General features: G+C 41.5%; 1 non-coding gene across 1 annotated transcript; it reads left to right on the top strand.

Moving 5' to 3' along the window:
* The first annotated feature begins 8,082 nt into the window (after window positions 1-8,082).
* Window positions 8,083-8,186, top strand: LOC130949392 (small nucleolar RNA R71). Its single transcript, XR_009073378.1, has one exon. It is a non-coding gene; the product is annotated as a small nucleolar RNA R71 (small nucleolar RNA).
* Window positions 8,187-8,724: the final 538 nt, after the last annotated feature.

Here is an 8,724-nt window from a genome sequence, read left to right as displayed (position 1 = left end):
TCCTCTTGAAGATCCTTTGGAGTGTTTGAGCTCCTCTATGTCTCTTTCTTGCCTTTGTTGCTCCTTTCTCATGGCCTTTTGGTCCTCTCTAATTTCATGAAGGATGATGGATTGCTCTTGGTGAGTCCATGAGTGGGCTCTCTTGTTTGCTCCATCCTCTTTCTAGTGATGAGCTTTTGAGATGAATCTCTCCATCTCCCAAGACTCGGAGTTGAAAGCAACTACTTTCCCTTACCTTTTCCTAGAGGTTTCTCTGGCCTTAGGTGTTATTAATAGTTATGGAAAACAAAAAGCTGAGCTTTTTTACACCAAACTTAAAAGCTTTGCTCGTCCTCGAGCAAAAGAAGAAAGAAAGGATTAAAGGAAGAAGAGATGGAGGAGATGGAGTTGTGTGAGTGGGTGGGTTTTATGAAAAATAGTGGATGGATGTGAGTGGTGAAGAGATAGTAGGGAATAGGGTAGGATTTGATAGGTGTTTGGGGAAGGGTGTTATGGAAGGGTGTGAAGAGGAGAGAGAGAGTTGGGGTAGGTGGAGATCCTGTGGGGCCTACAGATCCTGAGATGTTAAGGAATTCTCATCCCTGTACCTTTCTGGCGTCTAAACGCCCTCTGGGTGCCTTATCTGGCATTAAACACCAGTCTGCTGCCCATTTTTGGCGTTAAACGCCAGTCTGCCTGCCAGTTCTGGCATTTAACGCCCAGAATGCTGCCAGGATGGGCGTTAAACGCCCATTCTGCTATCCTTACTGGCGTTTAAACGCCAGTAGGCCTGTCCTCCTAGGTGTGCTATTTTTAATGCTGTTTTTGATTCTGCTTTAATTATGCAGCTGTTTTTGTGACTCCACATGATCATCAACCTAAAGAAAACATAGACATAGATAAATAAAATTAGGTTGCCTCCCAATAAGCGCTTCTTTAATGTCAATAGCTTGATAGGACTGAGCTTTAATCTAGTCTCAGTCTTGAGCATTCTTGCTCAACATTGCCTTCAAGATAATGCTGATTCTCTGTCCATTAACAATGAACTTTTTGTCAGAGTCAATATCCTAAAGCTCTACATATCCATATGGTGACACACTTGTAATCATATATGGTCCCTTCCACAGGGATTTCAATTTCCCTGTGAACAATCTGAGCCTAGAGTTAAACAGCAGAACCTTCTGTCCTGGCTCAAAGACTCTGGATGACAGCTTCTTGTCATGCCACCTTTTTACTTTCTCCTTGTAAATTTTTGTATTTTTGAAAGCATTGAGTCTGAACTCCTCTAGCTCATTCAACTGGAGTAATATTTTCTCTCCAGCTACCTTGGCATCAAGGTTTAGGAACATAGTTGCCCAATAGGCCTTGTGTTCCAATTCCACTGTCAAATGGCAGGCATTGCCATACACAAGCTGGTATGGAGAGGTCCCTATAGGAGTCTTGAATGCTGTTTTGTATGTTGGTGGACGAAATTGTGATCCATATTCTTTTGTACTTGTATGAAATCATTATTATGGCACCAGTTGAATTCACAACTCCGTTCAACTAACCAGCAAGTGTACTGGGTCGTCCAAGTAATAAACCTTACGTGAGTAAGGGTCGATCCCACAGAGATTGTTGGTATGAAGCAAGCTATGGTCACCTTGTAAATCTCAGTTAGGCAGATTAAATTGGTTTATGGTTTCGAAAATTAATACTAAAATAGAAAATAAAGAGGATAAAAATACTTATGTAAATCAAGAGTGGGAATTTCAGATAAGCGTATGGAGATGCTGTGCTCCTCTTGAAACTCTGCTTCACTACTCTCTCTTCCAATCCTTCTTACTCCTTTCCATGGCAAGCTGTATATAGGGGTTCACCATTCGACGATGGCTACTTTGTATCCTCTCTGGAAAATGGTCCTCTGCGCTGTCACTCGCATGGCTAATCGTCTGGAGGCATCACACTGGCCGAAGGCTACATCCCATCCTCGCAGTGAAAACTACGCTCACGCGCTTTGTCACAGCACGGCTAATCACTGGTTGGTTCCCGCTCCTGCTGGAATAGAATCCCTTGATTCTTTTGCGTCTGTCACTAACGCCCAGCACTTGCAAATCTGAAGTATGTCACAGTCATTCATTACCGGAATCTAACTCGGAATACCACAGACAAGGTTAGACTTTCCGGATTCCCATGAATGCCGCCATCTATCTAGCTTATACCACGAAGATTCTGTTGGGGAATCTAAGAGATACACATTCAAGCTCGATTGCATGTAGAACGGAAGTGGTTGTCAATCACGCGCGTTCATAAGTGAGAATGATGATGAGCGTCACATAATCATCACATTCATCATGTTCTTGGGTGCGAATGAATATCTTGGAATAAGAATAAGATAGAATTGAATAAAAAGTAATAGTAATTGTATTGAAACTTGAGGTACAACAGAGCTCCACACCCTTAATCTATGGTGTGCAGAAACTCCACCGTTGAAAATACATAAGTAAAAGGTTCAGGCATGGCCGAATGGCCAGCCCCCTAAATGTGATCACAGGATTCAAAATACAATCCAGGATCCAGGATGATAATATGATAGTAAAAAGTTCTATTTATAATAAACTAGCTCCTAGGGTTTACATGAGTAAGTAATTGATGCATAAATCCACTTCCGGGGCCCACTTGGTGCATGCTTGGGCTGAGCTTGATCTATCCACGAGCTGAGGCTTCTCTTGGAGTTGAACTCCGAGTTATGACGTGTTTTGGGCGTTCAACTCCGGATCATGACGTTTTTCTGGCGTTTAACTCCAGACAACAGCATGTACTTGGCGTTCAACGCCAAGTTACGTCGTCAAATTCCGAATAAAGTATGGACTATTATATATTGCTGGAAAGCTCTGGATGTCTACTTTCCAACGCCGTTGAGAGCGCTCCATTTGGAGTTCTGTAGCTCCAGAAAATCCATTTTGAGTGCAGGGAGGTCAGATTCCAACAGCATCAACAGTCCTTTTTGTCAGCCTTTTTCAGAGTTTTGCTCAAGTCCCTCAATTTCAGCCAGAAATTACCTGAAATCACAGAAAAACACACAAACTCATAGTAAAGTCCAGAAATGTGAATTTAACATAAAAACTAATGAAAACATCCCTAAAAGTAGCTTGAACTTACTAAAAACTACCTAAGAACAATGCCAAAAAGCGTATAAATTATCCGCTCATCACAACACCAAACTTAAATTGTTGCTTGTCCCCAAGCAACTAAAAATCAAATAGGATAAAAAGAAGAGAATATACTATAAATTCCAGAATATCAATGAATATTAATTATAATTAGATGAGCGGGACTTGTAGCTTTTTGCTTCTGAACAGTTTTGGCATCTCACTTTTTCCTTTGAAGTTTAGAATGATTGGCTTCTCTAGGAACTTAGAATTTCGGATAGTGTTATTGACTTTCCTAGTTAAGCATGTTGATTCTTGAACACAGCTACTTATGAGTCTTGGCCGTGGCCCTAAGCACTTTGTTTTCCAGTATTACCACCGGATACATAAATGCCACAGACACATAACTGGGTGAACCTTTTCAGATTGTGACTCAGCTTTGCTAGAGTCCCCAGTTAGAGGTGTCCACAGCTCTTAAGCACACTTTTTTGCTTTGGATCACGACTTTAACCACTCAGTCTCAAGCTTTTCACTTGAACCTTCATGACACAAGCACATGGTTAGGGACAGCTTGGTTTAGCCGCTTAGGTTTGGATTTTATTTCCTTGGGCCCTCCTATCCATTAATGCTCAAAGCCTTAGATCCTTTTTACCCTTGCCTTTTGGTTTTAAGGGCTATTGGCTTTTTCTGCTTGCTTTTTCTTTTTCTTTCTAATTTTTTTTTCCGCAAGCTCTCTTTTTCAATGCTTTTTCTTGCTTCAAGAATCAATTTCATGATTTTTCAGATCCTCAATAACATTTCTCTTTGTTCATCATTCTTTCAAGAGCCAACAATTTTAACATTCATAAACAACAAGATCAAAAGACATATGCACTGTTCAAGCATTCATTCAGAAAACAAAAGTATTGTCACCACATCAATATAATTAAATTAAATTCAAGGATAATTTCGAAGTTTATGTACTTCTTGTTCTTTTGAATTAAAACATTTTTCATTTAAGAGAGGTGAAGGATTAATGGATTTTATTCATAGCTTTAAGGCATGGTTACATACTAATGATCATGAAATAAAGACACAAAACATAGATAAACACAACATTAAAAACCGAAAAACAGAAAGAAATAAGGAACAAGGAATGAATCCACCTTTAGTGGCGTCTTCTTCTTGAAGGACCAACAATGTCCTTAAGCTCTTCTATGTCCCTTCCTTGCCTTTGTTACTCCTCCCTCATTGCTCTTTGGTCTTCTCTTATTTCTTGGAGAATGATGGAGTGCTCATGATGTTCCACCCTTAATTGTTCAACATTGTGGCTCAAATCTTCTAAGGAAGTGTTGAGTTGTTCCCAATAGTTATTTGGAGGAAAGTGCATCCCTTGAGGCATCTCAGGGATTTCTTGATGATGAGCTTCCTCATGCATCTCTTGAGAACCGTGAGGGGTCTCTCTTGCTTGCTCCATCATCTTCTTGGTGATGGGCTTATCCTCTTCAATGAGGATGTCTCCTTCTATGATAACTCCAGCTGAGTAACATAGATGGCAAATAAGGTGAGGAAAAGCTAGCCTTGCCATGGGTGAGGGCTTGTCGGCTATTTTGTAGATTTCATTGGAGATGACCTCATGAACTTCTACTTTCTCTCCGATCATGATGCCATAAATCATGATGGCCCGATCCACAGTAACTTCAGATCGGTTGCTAGTAGGAATGATGGAGCGTTGAATGAACTCCAACCATCCTCTAGCTATAGGCTTGAGGTCCAGTCTTCTTAGTTGGACTGGCTTGCCTTTGGAGTCTCTCTTCCATTGAGCTCCTTCCACACAAATGTCCATAAGGACTTGGTCCAACCTTTGATCAAAGTTGACCCTTCTAGTGTAGGGGCGTTCATCTCCTTACATCATGGGCAAGTGGAATGCCAACCTCACATTTTCCGGACTAAAATCCAAGTATTTCCCCCGAACCATTGTGAGATAATTCTTTGGACTCGGGTTCATACCTTGATCATGGTTCCTAGTGATCCATGCATTGGCATAGAACTCTTGAACCATTAAGATTCTGACTTGTTGCATGGGGTTGGTTAGGACTTCCCAACCTCTTTTTCAGACTTCATGTCGGATCTCCGGATACTCATTTTTCTTGAGCTTGAAAGGGACCTCAGGGATCACCTTCTTCTTTGCCACAACATCATAGAAGTGGTCTTGATGGCTCTTGGAGATGAATCTTTCCATCTCCCATGACTCGGAGGTGGAAGCTTTTGTCTTCCCTTTTCCTTTTCTAGAGGATACTCCGGCCTTAGGTGCCATTGATGGTAATGGAAAAACAAAAAGCTTATGCTTTTACCACACCAAACTTAAAATATTGCTCGCCCTCAAGCAAGAGAAGAAAGAAGAGAAGAAGAAGAAGAAGAAAAATGGTAGAGAGGGAGAGAGGTGGTTTCGGCTAAGTGGGAGAAGAGGGGTGTGTGTTATGTGAAAATGAAGTAGAATGGAAGGGTATTTATAGGGAGAGGGGGGGTATGTATTCGGCCATTTAGGGTGGGAATGGGTGGGAAAATGGTTTTGAATTTTTGAAGGTAGGTGGGGTTTATGGGGAAGAGTGGATGGATGTGAGTGGTGAATGGGGTAATTGGGAAGAGGAATTGAGGTGATTGGTGAAAGTTGTTGGGAAGTGTGACATGGGGAAGAGTAATCACAAAAACTAGGATTAGGAGGTAAGGTGGGAATATGGTAGGTGGGGATCCTATGGGGTCGACAGATCCTGAGGTGATCCTGTGGGTCCACAGGTCCTGAGGTGTCAAGGAATTCCATCCCTGCACCAAATAGGCATGTAAAATGCCTTTGCACATCATTCTGGCGTTTAAACGCCCATTGGTGCACATTCTGGGCGTTCAACGCCCATGTAAAGCATGTTTCTAGCGTTGAACGCCAGTTTCATGCTTGTTACTGGCGTTCAGCGCCAGTTTTTCTTCTTTAGGCACATTTCTAGCGTTCAGCGCCAGAATGTTGCTTGTTTCTGGCGTTCAGCGCCAGAATGATGCTCTGTTCTGGCGTTGAACGCCAGCCAGATGCATCTTACTGGCGTTGAACGCCAGCCTGTGCGTCCTCTAGGGTGTGAATTTTTTTTTTCTACTGTTTTTGATTCTGTTTTTAATTTTTATGATTTTTTCGTGACTCCTCATGATCATGTACCTAATAGAACACAAAATAACAATAAAATAAAATAAAAATTAGATAAATAAAATTGGGTTGCCTCCCAACAAGCGCTTCTTTAATGTCAATAGCTTGACAGTGGCTCTCATGGAGCCACAAGGTGATCAGGTCAATGTTGTATAGTTGCCAACACCAAACTTAGAGTTTGGATATGGGATCTTAACACCAAACTTAGAGTTTGGTTGTGGCCTCACAACACCAAACTTAGAGTTTGACTGTGTGGGCTCTTCTTGACTCTGAACTGAGAGAAGCTCTTCATGCTTACTCTCTTTTGTCACAGAGGGATGGCCATGTGCCTTAAACACAAGGTAGTCCCCATTCAATTGAAGGACTAATTCACCTCTGTTGACATCTATCACAGCTCCTGCTGTGGCTAGGAAAGGTCTTCCAAGGATGATGCAATCATCCTCTTCCTTCCTAGTGTCTAAGATTATGAAATCAGCAGGGATGTAAAGGCCTTCAACCTTTACTAACACTTCCTCTACTATTCCATAGGCTTATCTCAATGACTTGTCTGCCAGTTGTAATGAGAACAAGGCAGGTTGTACCTCAATGATCCCCAGCTTCTCCATTACAGAGAGTGGCATAAGATTTATCCCTGACCCCAGATCACACAGAGCTTTTGCAAAGGTCATGGTGCCTATGGTACAAGGTATTAAGAATTTGCTAGGATCTTGTTTCTTTTGAGGTAGAATTTTCTGAATCCAAGTATCTAGTTCATTAATGAGCAAGGGAGGTTCACTTTCCCAAGTCTCATTACTAAATAACTTGGCATTCAGCTTCATGATAGCTCCTAAATATTGAGCAACTTGCTCTCCAGTCACATCTTCATCCTCTTCAGAGCTCATGAATGGCAGAAGGAGATTTAATGGAATCTCTATGGTCTCTATATGAGCCTCAGATTCCTTTGGATCCTTAATAAGAAACTCCTTCTTGCTTGAGGGACGTCCCAGGAGGTCTTCCTCACTAGGATTTTCGTCCTCCTCCTCCCTTGTGCATTCGGCCATATTGACTATGTCAATGGCTTTGCACTCTCCTTTTGGATTCTCTTCTGTATTGCTTGGGAGAATACTGGGAGGAGTTTCAATGACTTTCTTACTCAGCTGGCCCACTTGTGCCTCCAGATTTCTGATGGAGGATCTTGTTTCACTCATGAAACTGAAAGTGGTCTTTGACAGATCAGAGACTACATTGGCTAAATTAGAGGTGTTTTGTTCAGAATTCTCTGTCTGTTGCTGAGAAGATGATGGATATGGCTTGCTATTGTTCAGCCTGTTGCGTCCACCATTGTTAAAGCCTTGTTGAGGCTTTTATTGATCCTTCCATGAGAAATTTGGATGATTTCTCCATGATGAGTTATAGGTGTTTCCATAAGGTTCACCCATGTAATTAACCTCTGCCATGGCAGGGTTCTCAGGATCATAAGCTTCTTCAGAAGCTGCCTCTCTAGTACTGTTGGATGCATGTTGCCATCCATTCAGATTTTGAGAGATCATGTTGACCTGTTGAGTCAACACTTTGTTCTGAGCCAATATGGCATTCAGAGTATCAATTTCAAGAACTCCTTTCTTCTGAGGTATCCCATTGTTCACGGAATTCCTCTCAGAAGTGTACATGAACTGGTTATTTGCAACCATGTCAATGAGTTCTTGAGCCTCTTCAGGCATTTTTTTCAGGTGAATAGATCCACCTGCAGAATGGTCCAATGACATTTTCGAAAATTCAGAGAGACCATAATAGAATATATCTAATATGGTCCATTCTGAAAACATGTCAGATGGACATCTTTTGGTCAACTGCTTGTATCTTTCCCAAGCTTCATAGAGGGATTCACCATCTTTTTGTTTGAAGGTTTGAACATCCACTCTCAGCTTGCTCAGCTTTTGAGGAGGAAAGAATTTATCCAAGAAGGCAGTGACCAGCTTATCCCATGAGTCCAGGCTATCCTTGGGTTGTGAATCCAACCATATTCTAGTTTTGTCTCTTACAGCAAAAGGGAAAAGCATGAGTCTGTAGACTTCAGGATCAACTCCATTCGTCTTTACAGTCTCACAGATCTGCAAGAACTCGGTTAAAAACTGATAAGGATCTTCAGATGGAAGTCCATAAAACTTGCAGTTTTGTTGCATTAAGGCAACTAGCTGAGGTTTCAGCTCAAAGTTGTTGGCTCCAATGGCAGGAATGGAGATGCTTCTTCCATCAAACTTGGACGTTGGCTTTCTGAAGTCACCAAGCATTCTCCTTACATTATTATTATTTTCGGCTGCCATCTCCTTCTCTTGTTCGAAAATTTCTGAAAGGTTGTTTCTGGATTGTTGTAATTTAGCTTCTCTTAATTTTTTCTTCAAAGTCCTTTCAGGTTCTAGATCAATTTCAACAAGAGTGCCTTTATCCCTGTTCCTGCTCATATGA

Source organism: Arachis stenosperma, chromosome 1 (genome assembly GCF_014773155.1).
Source record: "Arachis stenosperma cultivar V10309 chromosome 1, arast.V10309.gnm1.PFL2, whole genome shotgun sequence".
In the NCBI taxonomy this organism is placed as follows: Eukaryota; Viridiplantae; Streptophyta; class Magnoliopsida; order Fabales; family Fabaceae; genus Arachis; species Arachis stenosperma.
This window is presented reverse-complemented; position numbering and strand designations above follow the sequence as displayed.